The 19,211-nt window shown below is 44.3% G+C and overlaps 1 protein-coding gene across 3 annotated transcripts in view; it reads right to left on the reverse strand.

Moving 5' to 3' along the window:
- The window catches only part of LOC127580769 (ETS domain-containing protein Elk-4-like), a 35,544-nt gene extending 16,573 nt beyond the window's left edge, over positions 1-18,971 (reverse strand). The window contains exons 1-2 of one of the 3 annotated variants that reach the window (XM_052034607.1): positions 18,093-18,971; positions 17,847-17,988 (exon numbers count right to left, since the gene is read on the reverse strand). The gene's annotated coding sequence lies outside the window, so the exon portion shown is untranslated. The remainder of the gene's footprint in view (positions 1-17,846; positions 17,989-18,092) is intronic. The other 2 variants (XM_052034606.1, XM_052034605.1) reach the window with 2 other exon arrangements.
- Between the last annotated feature and the right edge of the window lie 240 nt (positions 18,972-19,211).

A 19,211-nucleotide genomic window follows, 5' to 3' on the forward strand; every position in this document is an offset into this window, starting at 1 on the left:
CTTTCCCCTCCCCCACCAACTCCATCTGCTCATCACCCACACATTCCTCCCACTGGATCCCCTCTCACCCCTCCCTTATTTGGTTCCAACCACCTTCCTTTCCTACCACACTCCATGATCTGTAGCCTCTCGTTGCCTCCACCTATCATCTCCCAGCCTTTGTCACTATCTCTGCCCTTCCCTCCTCTACCTGACTCCATCCGCCAATCAACCTCTCCTCACCTGATCTACCTATCGCTTGCCAGCTCTTACCCCACCCCTTCCCCTCACTTCTCTACACTGGCTATCTCCCCTCTGCTATTTCCGTCCAGATGAAGGGTCTCAACCCAAAACTTCAACTGTCCATTTCCCTCCACAGATGCTGCCTGACCCACTGAGTTCCTCCAGCTGTTTGTTTTATGCTCTGGATTCCAGCATCTACAGTCAATTGTGTCACCTAGTTCTTTCTTCTGCTTCTGAGGTCCATTGCAAATGGAAACAGTGTGATAATGGATTAAACAGATCCATTTAGTGGGTTTGGTTAATGTCAAACTACTCACAGACCACATCAGGTATTATGCATTAAAACCACCTAAATCCCAACCTGTTATTCCTCCTTCTGCACGTCTGCCCTCACACCTGAGAGAACTTTGCAGAGTCCCGGCAAGGTTAAAGCTACAGCTGTTTCATACATGCGTATCTATTTCCTCTCTTACAAATTACCCTTTATATCAGAGTAAAGATCCTGGAGAAAGCAGCAGGAGAACAGCCGATATTTAAGGACTTGGCAGATCCTCAAATATTGTACAGTTCAAGGGCAAATATCAGGCACCCAATAGCTGTTATTGTTGTACTGGTGACGCTGGAATAAACATGAGCAAGCTAAATATAGAATGGGCAAAACAAACAGCTATGTTGTGGCATGCTGGGTGGAGTACTCTGCCCCTCTCTGTTCCACTGTGTCAGACACCACAGAAATCCTGAAGGTTTTTGCTGATTTCTTAAATGTGACTTTAAAAGCAAGGGTCCTGAGGAGAGTAACTCTGGGACCCTGCCTTACAGACTGAACAGTTGTCATTCAGGGTAATTCTCCCTCCCCTGGGCCTGACAATCCCTTGAAATTTGCCCCATGGTGTCCAGGAATTGAGCATTAATCTCCAGGACAGTGACACCCAAGAACGTTCCTAGGAGGCAATGGTGTGCTTATTATTTTCCTGAAACACTTAATGTACTGGTAATAAAAACAATATTGAAAACAGGAAAATAGAGACTTTGACCGGGTGGGGCAGTCAGAGAAGGAGATCACATTATGAAACCTCAGAACCGCCCAGCCAGCATTAGAACACAATCCTTCTCAACCCTTACTCTCTTTAAAGCCTAAAGTAATCTCAGATGGTGTGACTTTTGTTTTACCATCTCACCTTACTTTTGCTCAAGATGTTTTCTGTGGTAAGTAAATGGGAATCTGTGTAAGGCAACTGAGAACTGATCCCCTTTCCAATTCACTTTCAATACGCTGGCAACACTAAGAAAGCTGGCAATCATCGCTCATCTCCTAGTTGTTCCAGAAGGAGGTGGTAGTTTTATCCCTGAGCCATTACTAATGATTAGCCAACACTGTAGTTTAATAGCCACTGCAGAGGGGCAGTTAAGAATAAATCTCATTAGTGTGGGATAAAACACACAGTTACAAAAACAGATTTTTTCCCCTGACACATTACTAAATCTCAGTCATAGTTTTCTGACAAGACTACAGATTTTTGATCACTTTTAGAAATCATTTTTTGATTGATTACAGTGGCAATTAATCAATTGGTACTGTAATCAATGCCAATTCCTTACATTGCCAACTCTCACTTGTATGAAATGAATTAGCGTAAATGAGGTGGTGAAGATAATGAACCAACAAAGTTATGGACCATTGATGTGGAGAGAAGAACTTGAATTCCGTTGTGGCAGATGGGAATTTAAATTCTGGTCATTAAGTAACTCAATAAGGAAAGCTAGTCTTACTAATAGCAACAATAAAAATGCCTGTCTGGTTTATTAATGTATTACAGGAAAAGAAGTCTTCTGTCCCTTACAGACCTGAGCTAAGTGTGGCCCCAGAACTACAAATGTGGTTGAATCTTAACCACCTTTGCTCCCAAGCTTAGGCTGACACTCCCGTACAATAGAGAGGTATACTCCACTGTTGTAGGAACCACCTTTCAGATAGGTCTGTAAACCAAGGACACATCTGTTCACTCAAGAACTGCAGTGGTTCAAGAAGGCAGCTCACCACCACCTTCTCAAGGACAGCTAGGGATGGGCAATTAAATGCTGGCTCAGCCTGTGAAGCCCACATCCTTGAATGAATAAAAAAAACTAGATGTAAAAAATCAGGGAATTATCCCCAGTGTCCTGGCCAATATCTATCTGCTAAAACAACCATTAAAAACTACTGTTTGATGGCAGCTTGCTGACAGAAAATTGGCTGCTGATGTGATTAATCTTCAAAAGCACTTCATTGTGAAAGATTTTAGACTTCCTGAAAGGAAAGCAAGCGGTGTTATAGAAATGTGGGGCTTAACTTTCTCTTTTATATAAAGGGATTTCAAATCTTAAACTGTAATGGCAGAAAATTTAATTTATGTTTCATAGCAGTCCAGGCCTCTAGTTTACAAGTGTATCCTGAATGGCATGGATGAGGCAAGTGTCAGACTTTGGGCCACATATTAGCACAGTTCGTGGCGCTGCTGCCTAGCAGTATCAGCAATCTGGGTTCAACCCTGACCTCTGGTGGGGCTTGCACATTCTCCATGAGCATTTCCTCCAGGTGCTGTGGTTTCCTCCCAAATCCCAAAGAAGTGCATATTGGTAGGTTAACTGGCCACTGTAGATTGTCTCTACTGTTGGTGAGTTGTAGAATATGGGAGGAGTTGATGAGAAAAGATTAGAGGGAAAATTAGCAGAGTACTCAGATTGCTCTGTGATCAGGCTTAGACAGGATGGGCTGAAATCCAGGGTCTTCAACCTGAAACATTAGCTCTGTTTCTCTTCCCACAGATGCAGCCTAACCTGCTGAGTATTTCCAGCATTTTCTGTTTCTATTTGGGCTGTATAGTTTTTTTGTGTCATAAGGAAATATGGAATTTATCCTTGGTGTCCATCCTATCAGCTGGAATAATTTGAGATCCTGCTAGATCCTTGCAGTCACTGGACTGGGGAAGAGGCAGAGGGAGCCAATTCCTAACCCAATGGTTTCTATTGGTAAGTGAGCTGAATGGTTGGACTGGACTGTGCAGCCCCCCTCACTCCTCTCCACCAGTTCATTCACAGATGGGCAAATGACTGAAACAGCTACTAGCAAGCCATCCCAGCAGAAGATGACAGCTTCAGGACAGAATGTTGCCAGGACTCGAGGGCTGGGACTTTATTTCTTAGACTGCAGAAGACTGACGGGTGACCTTATAGAGGTGTATAAAATCATGAGGGGCATAGATAGGGCGAATGCACACAGTTTTTCCACAGGGAAAGGGAACCAAAAACTATCGAGCATAGGTTTAAGGTGAGAGGGGAAAGATTTAAAGGGGACATGAGGGGCAACTTTTTCACGCAGAGGGTGGTGTGTATATGGAACAAGCTGCCAGAGAAAGTACTTGAGGCAGGAACAATAACAACGTCTAAGATACATTTGGATAAGTACATGGATAGGAAAGGTTCAGAGGGATACAGGCCAAATGCAAGCAAATGGGACTCACTTACGGTGGGCACCATGGTCGGCATGGATGAGTTGGGCTGAAGGGCCTGTTTCCATGCTATATTACTCTATGACTATGAGAGATGGAAGAGAAAATTAACAGGAAAGATAATCAGTAAAGAGAACCAAAAGGGAGACAAGAAATCTTTTATTTTAGCAAGTCGTTGTTATATTCCAGAAATACTACTCGATGGTCAGAAGTAGACTTGGCAAACCGGATATATCCAACCAGAAAAGAAAATTAAATTGCTGGGGACCGTGACTGTTTGGAGAGCCCTTTCAAAAGAGCTAGCACAGATATGATGGCCTGAATGTACTTATTCTGTACTATATGATACCATAAAGAAAAACCTTGGCTGAAAGGAAGCTGTAATGCACAGGGAATCCTAGGAATCCAGTTTTATGTGCTTGGAGTATCACAAAATCCTTTTAAGTTTATGATACATAAGGAGGGCACTCAACCCATGTCTTTCACTCCCACCTTCCAACACCTGAGCCACTGTCCTGCAGGAAATCAGAGTGTTGGCAGTTGAATAAGCTCAACTCTTCCTCCTGTGTTCTGCTTGGTCTTCACCCTAACCCCCTCCACCTCCCCCCCCCCCCCCCCCCCCCCCCCCCCCCCCCCACCAAGGCAGGACATTCTGTGGACAGATGCCAAAACAAATTCTTAGGAAAACACACACAACACTTAGAGGTAAAGCAGATGGGACTTGCGCGGACAAGCCTCAGTACGAATTGGCAACATTTCAAAGGAGAGAGGAGGAAACCTGTCGGAACAGGCCTCAGTCTCTGTGTACTGACTCCAGGGCACCTTGTTTATGAGACACAGAAGCAAGAGAGTAAGACTGACTTTCTGGGAAATGCTTCATCAATCACTGCCACCCCCTCCCCTCACCACCAAATGACCAATAGCAGTCAAGATCCCAGAGACCATGTCAAGTTAGCCGCAGTGACCCAGCTATCACTCACATATAAACACAACTGTCACAAAAATCTGATGTTGATGTGAAGGCCAAACATCAAGCTGCAATAAATGTAAGTAAAACCAACTGTAAGTGAATAAGGAAATAGCACTAGGTTCAAATTTTAAAAGGTTGTGGGGAGGGATGAGTACCAGAAAGAATGATTTGGATTGGCTCCTGAATTCCATAAGATGGGATGAGGACAAATAGAACTTGGAGAGAGGGATGCACTGGATATAGTGATATAGCATTCACAGCACAATCAGCCTCAGTGCCAGTGTTAATGCTGTGCCTTCAACATCAAAACCCATTCAGGTATCCTTCACAGCAATCAATTTACTGCGAGAATACTGAGCACATCTCTGCTGTAAGTGCAACTACTTTTTTGTTTAAAATCAATAGCGGACAGCTCCTGATTTATTTTTTCTATTTAATCATTCATAGAAAGTAGCTGATACGTGCAAGACGAGAACTTGTCTCCATCTCTGTCCTCAAGAAGTTGGCAGTGAGTAACATTCTCCAATGGCTGCAGACCAAGTTGTAGAGGTTCCCCTGTAATGCCATTGATTTTCTTGGATTTTGATCCAGGCACTAGGGAAAAGTGATAAATGTCCAAATCAGGACAGTGGAAACCAAGCACCCATGTACTGCAGACAGGGTATACGGAAGCTTTGTGAATGGATGATTAGCAATAGTGGCTTGGGTGCCCATCAATTCATTGAATTTTCCCGGACAGTGCCAATCCTCTTGACTATAGTTGGTGCTGCCCTCATTCAAGCAAGTGGACAGTATTCCATCAGACTCTTGATTTAGACCATAAGACATAGGAGCAGAATTAGGCCATTCAGCCCATCAAGACTGCTCCACCATTCGATCATGGCTGATTTATTTTTCCCGCTCAACCCCATTCTCCTGCCTTCTCCCCGTAACCTTTGACACCCTTACTAATCAAGAACCTATCAACCTCCGCTTTAAATGTACACAATGACTTGGCCTCCACAGCCGTCTGTGGCAACAAATTCCACAAATTCACCACCCTCAGGCTAAAGAAACTCCTCCTCATCTCTGTTCTAAAGTGCTGTTATTTTATTCTGAGGCTGTGCCCTCTGGTAGGCTTTGGAAAATGATCATTCCATGATCTTCAAATGTCACTTCAGTTTGTAGATAATTGGTCTATTTAAATTTCCACTCAATGGTGACCTCCAGTATGCCAAAAGAGTTAGGGATTTTGATGATGCAAATCCATTAAATTTCAAGGGGAGATGGTTGGACTCCTTCTTGTCCAAAGTGGGGCTTGGGATTTGGAGTGCTGAAAGTAAGGGGAAAGTGCTCATGAAGATGGGGTTCAGTCCAAAGAGATTGGGAGTTAGAATGAGAGGGTGGGTAGATGTGGCAAAATGTGAATGTGACAGGTGGTGAAATGGATGATGTGCTAAATGCAAGAAGAGGGGTACTGGATGGGTTACAGTGTGTGTGCGAGGGTGGGGAGATGGATGGGGAACAGTGTGTGTGCGAGGGTGGGGAGATGGATGGGGTACAGTGTGTGAGGGTGGGGAGATGGATGGGGTACAGTGTGTGTGTGAGGGTGGGGAGATGGGTGGGGTACAGTGTGTGAGGGTGGGGAGATGGATGGGGTACAGTGTGTGCGCGAGGGTGGGGAGATGGATGGGGTACAGTGTGTGAGGGTGGGGAGATGGATGGGTTACAGTGTGCGAGGGTGGGGAGATGGATGGGGTACAGTGTGTGTGTGAGGGTGGGGAGATGGATGGGGTACAGTGTGTGTGCGAGGGTGGGGAGATGGATGGGGTACAGTGTGTGTGCGAGGGTGGGGAGATGGATGGGGTACAGTGTGTGAGGGTGGGGAGATGGATGGGTTACAGTGTGCGAGGGTGGGGAGATGGATGGGGTACAGTGTGTGTGTGAGGGTGGGGAGATGGATGGGGTACAGTGTGTGTGCGAGGGTGGGGAGATGGATGGGGTACAGTGTGTGAGGGTGGGGAGATGGATGGTATTGGTATTGGTTTATTATTGTCACTTGTACCGAGGTGCAGTGAAAAGCTTGTCTTACAAACCCATCGTACAGGTCAATTCATTACACAGTGCAGTTACATTGAGTTAGTACAGAGTGCATTGAGGTAGTACAGGTAAAAACAATAACAGTACAGTAAATTGTCACAGCTACAGAGAAAGTGCAGTGCAATAAGGTGCAAGGTCACAACAAGATAGATCGTGAGGTCATAGTCCATCTCACTGTATAAGGGAACCATTCAATAGTCTTATCACAGTGCGGTAGAAGCTGTCCTTAAGTCTGGTGGTTCGTGCCCTCAGGCTCCTGTATCTTCTACCCGATGGAAGAGGAGAGAAGAGAGAATGTCCCGGGTGGGTGGGGTCTTTGATTATGCTGGCTGCTACACCAAGACAACAAGAGGTAAAGACAGAGTCCAAGGAGGGGAGGCTGGTGTCCATGATGCGCTTGGCTGTGTCTACAACTCTCTGCAGCTTCTTGTGGTCCTGGGCGGAGCAGTTACAGTACCAAGCCATGATACATCCAGCTATGATGCTTTCTATGGTGCATCAGTAAAAGTTGGTGAGAGTCAAAGGGGACAAACCAAGTTTCTTTAGCCTCCTGAGGAAGTAGAGGAGCTGGTGAGCTTTCTTGGCCGTGGCATCTACGTGATTTGACCAGGACAGGCTGTTGGTGATGTTCACTCCCAGGGCGTGAGGGTGTGGAGATGGATGGGGAACAGTGGGTGTGAGCAGATGGATGGGTACAGTGAGTATAAGAGGGTATGGAAATGGTACAGTGCAAATGTACAAAGAGTAATGAAGGAATGTTGTGTAACCCACTAACTAAAAGTACAAAGGCTGAGCAATCAACTTGTTCCTACAAGTTAGGTCATACTTGAATTGCTGGGCTTTTAGAAGCTGTGTAACAGCTCTTGCTAGTTTTCTAAATTACTGCATGCAGATCACAGAGTCAGTGAGCAGAGATGTAGGAGTTTGGAGGGGTTCGGGAATGATCGCCTTCACCAGGTCCTTCTGACCCAATAAGTATTTCAAAGGACGAGGAGCAAGTATAGACACATGCTGTAAAGGTGTGGATCAACCTGCATCTCAGTGAATGGCAGAACATGCTCCAGGCCCAGGGCCTCAACCACTTTGAAAGCAAGGACAAATCACACACAATCCTGACTGAGATGTACATTGGCCATCCCTTCATTCATGACCACTGGGTCAAAATCTTGGAGGTCCCTTGCTAACAGCACCTTCACCACTCCAACTCTTCTCCTGCTTCTCAAGGTTAACTGGGGAAGGGCATATTATAACTTTGGTCTCCACTCTATCACATGCATATCCACTCTCCCCACCCTTCTCTGCAACTCAGAACATGCCTGCCTGCTCACTTTTCCAGTTCTGAAGGATCCTTGAACCAAAACATTGACTGTTTCTCTCCCCACTGATGCTGAGTGACCTGCTGTTCCTGTTTCAGGTTTTCAGTTGCTGCTGTGTTTTCCTGCAATAGGCCTCATAATGCTGGCCTTACTAACCACAGTCACAATGTAGAACATAGAACAGGACAGCACAGGAACAGGCTCTTCAGCCCACAATGTCTGTGCCAAACACGATGCCAAATTAAACTAAATCTCTTCTGCCTGCAAAGGATCCATATCCCTCCATTCCCTGCATATTCATCTGTCTTTCTAAAAGCCACTATTTTATCTGCTTCCACCACCACCCCTGGCAGCCCATTCCGGGCACCTACTACTCTGTGTAAAAAAAAACATGTCCCACACATCTCCTTTAAACTTTCCCCCTCTCACTTTAAATGCATGTGCTCTAGTATTTGACATTTCTACCCTGGGAAAAAGATTCTGACAGTCCACCCTATCTATTCCTCTCATAGTTTTATAAACTTCTATCAGGAGAATTTTGCTTTTGAATTTTAAAAAAGGTTGTTGCTTTTGTGATATAAACTTTGTATTAAAACCAGATCAGAACTCAATGGAATGTGCTACAATTCCCATGTGAGGATCAGCATATATCAGTGGGAATGTCTTCTAATGCAACTTATGTAAACCAAAGGAAAGATTCTCACAAGGCGAGAGAGCCATTTACATACATGTAGAGTGACTGAGAAGGGAAGTGGAAAAGACATGTACAGACAGAGATAGAAAGAGGAATCAAAAAAGAAAGGTGTGCAGAGAGGGAGCAAAAACAGAGGAGAGTTTGACAGGTAAACATCCAAACGGGTGCTTTAATATTTTATTATATCTATCCTAAAGGGTTAGCATACCTGCTTCATGTTAATCAATGATCATATAAGTAGATTTATTTATGCAGCTGGAGTTGCTATTTATATAATCTGCCTGGTGTAGCTGAGAAAAATTCTATGCACTATTTTTCCAGGAATTTGCATTCATGTGGAACATTGAACTCGTTAATGAAGACAAGCCAAGAAGCAGCAGTGTGTACTTTATTGTCTAATTCCTATTCCTGACTGTGAGCAGCTGAAATGGAGAGAGTATGGTGGCACCAAGAAATGAAAATTAAAACAGCTGGAGAAATCTGAAGTAAAACCAGAAAATGTTGTAAACACTCATCTGGTCAGGAAGCATCTGTGGAAAGAGAAACAGAGTTAAGGTTTCAGGTCAAAGGCCATTGGCCAGAACTGGGAAAGAGGGAAATCAAGCTGGTCCAATGTTGAGGCCAAAACAGGTCACATCCAACCACGTAGAACTCAAGTGTCAGCCTAGATGTTTTGCTTGAGTCTCTAGAATAAGGCTTAAACCCATAATCTTACTACAATACAACAGTGGAAAAACTTCAAAAGCATCTCATTGATATTCCAGTGCTTCATAGTCAATGAAAAATGCAATATAAATCTGGTCTTACTCAATAAGAGGAGAATCTGGAGCACCTAAGCTATGGCTGTCATCAAATAATCAACGTTGTATTAAGGTAATCAGATTATCAGTGTGTTAGAGACTGGTCAGAGTCCAAGAAAACAATGTTGTGCCTTTACAGGGTTTCAAATTATCCCTCTCAACAGAACCCAGGAGAACATTTGAGAGATTAGGAAGGGTTTAATATGTTTTAAATTTATTTTTCTGTTCATTAGTTATAAAAATATTGGCGGGGAAGGGAATAGAAAAGATTGGTTGACATAAAGAATCATCCAATCAGGAAGTGAAGAACCTTTCATTTTCCAACTGGCTGTGAGAAGCTGGGGCTCTGTGAGGACTGACATCTCGTGTGACGAAAGGCAGGATGTGGGGGTGGGACATGTGATAAGCCTTCCAGGAAAACATTTCACCAGACCTGTCAACCCTAGCTTGAGGAAAATATGATCATTACCAGGAGATAGAAAAGGTGAGTCAAATGAGCAACCAATCTTAGACTGCAACAGAGTGCCTCATGATAAAAATTAAAAATAATTCCTCATTGAATCTGAAGTTCTCACACCCCCTGTTCTCTGCCACCAAGTGTTATGTTTGACCATTATAAATAAACAGAAATTCCTGGAAACAATCAGCATGTCAGGCAGCATCTGTGGAAGGAGAAACATTCATTTGTTTGACATTAATGATTTTTCATTAGAAACATTTCATAGGATTAGTGTAAATTGGTGTTTGGTGGTCAGTGTGGCCTCAATGGGCCAAAGGGCTTGCTTCTGTGCTGTATGAGGCCAGAACTGGGAGGAGCATTTGAAGAAGATTACTGAGTTGAAATGGACAAGATCATGAAGTAATTTGTGAATGGAGGCTAACATACATTGACAGGTACCAGTGTATGACTTGAATGGAATGTAGTGTGTTGGGATAAGGTATACTGTCAGAAGAGTTTTAGATGAACAGAAGCATATAGAGGGTAGAAAATGGAAGGGCAACCGGAAGCTATTGGAAATATCAACCAGAGTAACAAAGGCAAGGCTGAGGGAACAAGAAGTATCCTCTACTGTGCAACTGACACATATGTACACAAGGCAAGTGGCATTGGATCTGAGTGACTTTGCTTCCAGTACACATACAGGAATTGGCTCATGAGCATACCATAAGGCAATGAATGCCAGATGCAATTACATTTCCAGATTGCATGGTGCACCATGCCTTTCCATTCAGAGCCTCACAAGGCAGCCAGCTGGGAATCACAAGTTTGAGGATTTAAATGCATTTGTAGTTTGCCCACAATGGCTTCATCCATTGCAAAGAAATGATATGACATTGACGGGATGCAAAAATCCCATATTGTTGGGTATAGGTCTGTATCCAATTAAAAATTCTGTTTTGCTAACAGTACTCATGCTGAAAACATACAGGCCAGGAAACTCTCAAGCACTGTGCCATTTATGTTAGTTAATTCAGTGCAGTCCAGTAAAAATCATTGGCTGGCCACAAATATTAATTTTAGAGACCTTCTCACAACACTTCACATATATATTTAACAAACTCTGTAACTAGGGAAGTAAAGCATTCACAATGATCAGGAAAAAACTTGCACATTCTGCTATTGTTGATTTCTATTTCACTCTGCTGTTTCACCGACCAACGCACGAGACTTGCAGAATGAAATTGAAAATTTGGAATAAGTTATCATTTTGTTTACCAATCAGAAATTCAATTCCCACCCTCCCCACCATCAGTGACATCTTCAAGAGGTGGTACCTCAAGGCGGCGGCATCCATCACAAAGGACCCTCACCATCTGGGACATGCCTTATTCTCGTTACTACCATTGGGGAGGAGGTACAGGAGCCTGAAGACCCACACTCAATGATTCAGAAGCAGCTTCTTCCCCTCTGCCATCAGATTTCTGAACGGTCCATGAACACCACCTCGTTACTACTGTTTTTGCACTTTTATTTTTGTAATTTAAAGTAATTTTATGTCTTTGCACTGTACTGCTGCCACAGAACAACAAATTTCATGTCATCTAAGTCAGTCATAGTAAATCTGATTCTGATTTTGAATTGACTATGACAGGATTCCTAACCAACCCCTTGTGGCTAAAAGCTCACTGGACAATACTGGATTAATTAGAGCAGTAGTGTAACTAATCTCAAAGTCTCTAGATGTTTTAAAACACATTTTTGGAAAGTTGGCGCTCCCATCAAAAAACTGCTCACGTTTGAGCCACTTTCAGAGCCAGTTACATTGTTGTATTACTGAAGTCACATCTGGGACAGAAGAGATCAGAATGGTAGATTTCTACAGCCAAAGGAGATAAGGGACCCAGTTGTGTTTTCATGAGAAGCCAACAGTTTAACAGCCACTATTACTGGTTCAATAGCAATTGTATAATGCTGTCATTAATGCAGAATTTCATCTTCATGCGCCACATGGGAGCCATTCTGGATGGAAGCTGACACCAAGCCAAAAGTATGTTGGGGCAGGGAGGAATTAGATTCTAAAGAGTGCCTTGAAGGAGGACAGTGTGGGCTAGTGAGCAAATTCAGGAACTTAAGGACTTATGCAGCCAAAAAAAATTCCCTGTTGATGGTGCAGAGTAGACAATATACCAGAGCCCACAGATAGAGGAGTAGAAAGATACAAACGATTGCAAGGAGGTTACAGAGGTAGGGAGTCATCAATGTTGTTTCAAATCAAGACAGATCATTAACCTGAAACTCTAAATTTATTCCTCAGCCTGAATTGTTAATTTTGGCATTTTTTGTTTTATTTCCAGACTGGAAGCAAATTCCAATTCTCCAATTCCAATTCAAATTCCAATTCTCCAATTGTCATTGTGAAAATCGAATTCTCCTTTTGAAATATGAATTCACATTCCAGATCATTCTTTGTCCTGGCTTGTTGATCAATGAGCATAACTGGTTACAAGTCCAGTGATGTGACTGGGGAACAACTCAACTCACCGGAAGGAGACGGGAAAATAATCAGCAAGTTACCTAATAAGCCACGTCTGAGTTACCTAATAAGGTACCTAATAAGCCAAGTCGGCATCTACTCTTCTACAGCAGTCTCTGGGGTGGCTCACTTATGTCTCCAAGAGACAAAATAGACCATTTTACACTCATGGTGTATGTACATTGTTCTGTGACATGTGGCTCAATACAAACATGTATCCCAGTGCAAATGAATGAAGAAGGCCATTCATCCCATTATATCTCTGCCAGCTCTCCGGAGAACAGTCCCAATTATCTGCCCCCGCCCCCTAAACACCTACTTCCTTGTACTTTGTAAGTTAATCTTTCACAAATACGCACTGACTCCTCTTTTCTTTCTACACTAGGGGTAATTTACAATAGCCAATTCATCTACCAGCATGTCCTTGGGAGGACACAGGGACACCTGGAGGAAATGCACGACGTCACAGAGCCCTGCACAGACAGCACCAAAGGTCAGCAACAACACACAGTCTGCTGGAGGGAGTCAAGCAGCATTTGTGGGAGGAAAGGAATCGTCGATGTTTTGGGTCAAAACCCTGCATTGTGTCTCCAGCACCCAAGGTCAGGATTGAGCTGGGCTGAAAGGTAGCATTAACTGCTGTACCACCATGCCACTCTACTTTCTTTGGCAATGGAAGAAAGTAACTGTAACCACTGAGTCAGAAGGAGCACGTTCAAGCTGAACTGCAGAGCCTTGGGCACATATTTCAGGTTGACAACGCAGCACTGTATTAAGGGAGTCATGGTGCCATTTTTGGATATGACATTAGAGTGAGATCCCTTTTGTCCTCCCAGGAGAATGTAAAAGATCCAGTGTTCCAGCAAATATTTATCAGTCAACGAAAATCATTGAGACAGCTGATCTGCTCATTATCGTTACTGTGGAATTTTCCTCTTCAGGATGCGTTTACCACAGTTAAATCCAAATTGAAGTAATTTACTGGTTGTAAAGTGCTTCAGGATGTGCTGGGGTTGCTATATAAACACAAATTCTTCCTGTTTTACATCTCACCTTGTCATGTTGAGTGAAAATACAAGCAAATCCTTCCATTTTTTCTAAGAACACCAGGTCTTTTCAATGTAGAAAAGATTTTATTTTACCATATATACAATGAATGTATTTAATTAATTTAATTTTACACTTCAAGAGACCATGAAGGCGGAGTGAGACAAGTAGCAAGCAAGGCTGGTTGTTCGAATGATCCACCTTGCATTAACCAGTTCACTGTTAAGTGAGCAGTTAATTTAGAATTTCAATGTCTTCAGTTCTCCACATCACAGAATGCGAGTTCCAGATTTCCAATCCTCCATGTGTGAAGTAGAGTTTTGTGGTATCACATCGAACTTTAAGTTTAAGACCCCTGCTACTGGATGTAATGGCAATGAGCAGATTCACTAGAATAATCCTAGAGTGAAAGGCATTAAAGGTTGCAATATTAAAGCTTGTGCTTCCTCAAGTTTAGGTTAAGAAGTGAGCTGTATGAGATGATACAACAGAGGAGAAAGGGACAAAGCACTGGGAGAAATGAGAACAATAGGGCACACCTTTAAAATGGAATCCAAGAGATGCAAACATGAAGGTGGCACACCAGCATCTCTACTTTCTTAGAAGTTTAAGCAGATTTGCCACATCAAAGAATCTGACAAACTTCTACAGGAGTACAGTGGAAAGCATTCTGACTGGTTGCATCATAACCAGGGGTATGGAAACTCCAATGCACAGGAACACAAGAGACTACAGAGAGTGGTGGACTCAGCCAGTTCCATCATGGGTGCAGCTCTCCCCACCATCGTGGACATCTACAAAAGGTGATGCCTCAGGAAGGCGACATCCATCATCAGTAGGTCAGGCAGCATCTGTGGAGGGAAATAGACAGTCGTGGTTTCGGGACAAGACCCTTCATGCATCCAGGTGCTGCCTGACCCACTGAGTTACTCCAGTAGTTTGCTTTTTGCTTCAGATTCCAGTCTCTTATGTTTTGATTAAATGAATGAGCCTGCTCAGGAGATTGAGTAGCCTACCCCGATCCTAATTCACAATTTCACTTGTTTATTGTTAGAGGCACACATACATGGGGTATAAATGCCATGAAAATTAGCTTTTTGCAGCAGCAGAGACCCCCACCATCCAGGCCATGCCCTCTTCTCATTTTTGCCATCAGCCAGGAGGTACACGAGTCTCAAGACCCTACATCTCAGGGTTCAACAACTTCTCTACCACCATCATGTTCTTGAACCAACCTGAAAAACACTTAACAATGCTTCAGGCTATATTTCTTTCTCTCCCTCAACTTGCCCTAGTGCCATTATGCTTATTTTATCATGTAAGTTATGTATAATTTATGTTAGTTTAATTTTATGTTAACTTATGTTTGTAATGTACTGTGCTGCTGCTGTAAAAAGCTAATTTTCATGGCATTTATACCCCATGCATGTGTGCCTCTGACAATAAACTTGCACTTGAGTGAAGTTGTGAACCTTGAATTAGGATCGGGGTAGGCTACTCAACCTCCTGAGCAGGCTCATTCATTTAATCAAGACATGAGACTGGAACCTGAAGCAAAATACAAACTGCTGGAGTAAATCAGTGGGTCAGGCAGCATCTGGATGGATGAAGGGTCTTGTCCCGAAACCATGACTGTCTATTTCCCTCCACAGATGCTGCCTGACCTACTCAGTTCCTCCAGCATTTTTTTTTGTTGCTTCTTTCGTTTAATAATCTCACTGTAACCTCAATCCACTGTTTTGCCCATGACCGCAAGAAACGGCAGAGAGTTGTGGACACAACCCAGCACATCACGGAAAACAGCCTCCCCTCCATGGACTCTGTCTATACCTCTCGCTGCCTTGAGAAAGCAGCCAACATAATCAAAGACCCCACCTGCACCAGATATTCTCTCTTCTCCTCCCCCCCCACACCCACCAATTGGGCAGAAGATACAAAAGCCTGAAAGCACGTACCACCAGGCTCAAGGACAGCTTCTATCCCACTGTTATAAGACTATTGAACAGTCCCTTAAGTATGATAAGGTGGACTTTTGACCTCATAATCTACATCATTGTGACTTTGCACCTTATTGTCTGCCTGCACTGCACTTTCTCTGTACTGTAACACTTCATTCTGCATTCTGTTATTGTTTTCCCTTGTACTACCTCAATGCACTATTGTAACGAATTGATCTGTATGGACAGTTATGCAAGACAAGTTTTTCTACTGTATCTCAGTACGTGTGACTATAATAAATCAATTTACCGATTTTTCCTGGCCATAGTAACCTTTCATTCCCTTACCTGTGCTTTAAAAATATTCTAAGACTCTTACCCCCACAGTCCTTTGAGGAAGCGAGTTCCAAAGTCATGGCCCTCAGGTAACAATTTTCCTCATACGTCTTAAATGGCAGACCCCTTATTTTGAAAGGGAGTCCCCTGATTTCCAGATTCTCCCACAAGAGAAAGCATTCTCTCCACATCCACTCCGTCAAAGGCCCCTCACGATCTCAGATGTTTCAATCACATCCCCTCTCACCATTCTAAACTCCAGTGGATACAAGCCTAACCTATCTTCTTCCCCTCTGTGTGGGCAGCCCCATAGCACAGCTAATAGAGCTGCTCCCTCACAGCTGTAGTGAGGCACATTTAGCCCTAACTTCTGGTGCTGCTTGTGTGGAGTTTGCACATTCTACTAGTGATTGGGTGAATTTCCTCCAGGTGCTCCAGTTTCCAGTAGGCTATTTGGCCACTGCAACTTGTCTCTGGTGTGTAGCCAAGTGGGAGGAGTGGATGAGAATGTAGAGTCAATGAGAATGTAGAGTCAATGAAATAGGATTAGTGTAGGCATAATGTAAATGGGTGTTTGTTGGTTGGTGCATCCTTGGTGAGAAGGGCTCGCTGGCTACCTGTAGGGCTCTGTAATATGCCTCCTGTGCACCTCCTCCCAGTCTTGTTTCGTCACACGGGGAGTAGTGGAAAATGCCATCGTCTCCCACAAAGCAACGAAGGATGGTGGCTTATTGAGATTGCCAGATTTTTGTCAGGTAAAGATACCACGATTTACGGACCAAAGACGAGAACGAGTTGAGAAGCGGAACAGCTGTATAGCTGAATGGTCAACATCAACCAATCTCTTCCCAACTCTTTCCCTTTCACCTGTCTTCACATTTGGCATCACCTTTTTCAATGCAGAAACAAAGAACAAACTCTTCACAATTAAATATTGACAACTCTGTCCTATTCTTTAACCTTTAAAAAAATAAACAAAGTGAAGCATAAAGAATGGGACAGAAAGTTGTCAATATTTACGTGTGAACAATTGTTTTTGTTTATTTATTTAAGACAGCGAACAAGAAGTGGCGGCAGTGTGCGTTGGACCAGGCGAAGCTGATCACCAAACGTCTGTGGGCCACGGTCTTTGAATGTCGACCTCGGGGGTGCATCTACTGACTGTCCGTGTCACCGGCAATCCATCCACTCTTAACCACAGCTCCCATTTTATTATCATCACTGTATAAATAACGAGGTGATATATACTGTTAAAAATAATGTGTGTGTGGGTGTGAAGATCATCGAGCCGCCAGCTTTGCTCGCGCTGTTTTCTGACATTGCTTTTGAACGATTTCCCACCCACCTCACTGTCGTTTGCAAATAGTGGATGGAAGCCCCTACACTGGCGAAGCCAAGTACCAGGTGAGCCGATTGTCACCGCCGCTAGATCAACACTCAAGCAGCCTTTACACACCAACACAGGAGCTTAAAATGTAATCCTCTCCCCCACAGAAAGACACTCAAATATCCCGAGTTGCCGTTGCCACAGGTGCATCCGAAACTCTCCATGTGTGATCCCAGCCATTTTAGAGGGGATGGTAAATTACAGACAGCCGTGTGTGGGGCAGGCAGAGCACCTGAAGCCCAGTTCAAGCTTCACCCCAATGCCCACGCACGCCCATTTTTCCAGCAGGAATCTTTGCGTGAGCCATCAGGAGCTGGTGCCAAGCTCAGAGTCACCGGAGCTCCTAAGCCAGTTCGTAATGCGATCCCCCAGAGAGAGAGAGAAACCGTCTCATTTATACTTGGCGAGTGAGAGAAAAAAGAGAGGGTGTTCGGGAAGTAACCAAGAGACGACAAGATTAAATGCAAACCTGCAGACCTGTACTCGGGCCTAAAGAAGGCCCAATCATCAGAGTGGGCGGTTCTTTTTTATTATAAATTTAGCTCGCCTATTTAAACCCCATTTATAAATAAAAAAATCAACCACATCCTCTTACTTTATTTTATGCTTTCTAGCCAGTTGTTTGCCAACCCTTGAATTAACTCCCGACTTCACCACAAACAAGGAGTCGACAGCTGGGCTCGACTTGGCGACATCCGCCAGCTCGATACATTTTAATCCAATTGTCTCCCCGCTTCCTTCAAAAAGAATTTTGTTACACAAGAACAAAAGGGAAAGAAACAATGTTGCAAGACGAACAACTGCAACAGCGAGCACACAAAAAAACCAGACACACACTCACCCCAACTCCGGCGAGTCTCTGCAAATTGTGGGATCGACAGTTCCAAGGTGATCATGCTATTTAAAATATTAAAATCAAATCAAAATATCGTTCGCGGCCACAGAAAAAAGCCTCTCCGGTCGTTTTGCAGGAGGCTGAGGGGAGTGGAGAGGAAGAAGGAGAGACTCTGGGTAAAGGTTGCATTTCCTCTCTGCATTGGAGGCGCGGGTCTTCCTCCCGGTTCCCACCGCTTAGTTTCGAGCCTGTCACCGTCTCGACCCGTCCGCTGGTTAATTTCACGGCGTCTGCTGTCTCCGGGGATTTCCTGGAGCCGGAGCGGAGCGGTGAAGGTTCCTGGCGGTGGGTGCCTATGTGTGGTCAACACTTTAAAAGATTCTCCCACCTTTGTTTAGCTGCTTCACACTCTCCGGCTCACAGGAGGGGCAAGGAGTCTCCACAATCCCCCCATCACTCACCGACGCTGCAAAACAGCTCTCCCCTGTGTTGATTTCTGTCAGGTTCCCCCCCCCCCCCACCCCGCCCCTTTCTCCCTTCTGATCGATTTCCCCTCGGTTCCTGGGAGCTGTCAGCCATCTGTGGGAGTCCGCGGTGTCCTACACACACGCCTGTTCCACTCTCAGGGTTTTTGTATCGTACCATAGAAATTCAAGACACTTCGCCCCAGCTAGAAATGCTACTGTTGAGGTCACTGTCACTTCCCGGCTCCTGGTCGGTCAGTGACCTTGGAGGTTATGCAAGAACGTAAGGGAGTAAACTAATACAAGCACGCAGATGTTGGAATCTGGAGCAAGGAAACCCAAACTCAGCGGGTCAGGCAGCATCTCAAACATCAAGACAGATGCAGGGTCTCCACCCGAAACGTCGACAATTCCTCCCCCCACCCTCCCAGATGCTGCTCGAGTTCCTCCAGCAGCTTGTTTGCTGCTGAGTGTAAAATAATTAGTCCATATACTCACGGAGCCTGCCCGGCTGGGACCTTGCCTCATCCAATCTGCCCACAGTCACAACCCGTTGACCACCTCATGGTCCAAAGATCCATCTCTGTTCCTGAATACAATAAATGAGCGGCACCCGCGTCTCTCTGTCGTAGAGGTTTCCAAGGATTCAGAGCTTCCCCTT

The sequence above is a fragment of the Pristis pectinata genome, chromosome 20 (assembly GCF_009764475.1).
Source record: "Pristis pectinata isolate sPriPec2 chromosome 20, sPriPec2.1.pri, whole genome shotgun sequence".
NCBI classification, from domain to species: Eukaryota; Metazoa; Chordata; class Chondrichthyes; order Rhinopristiformes; family Pristidae; genus Pristis; species Pristis pectinata.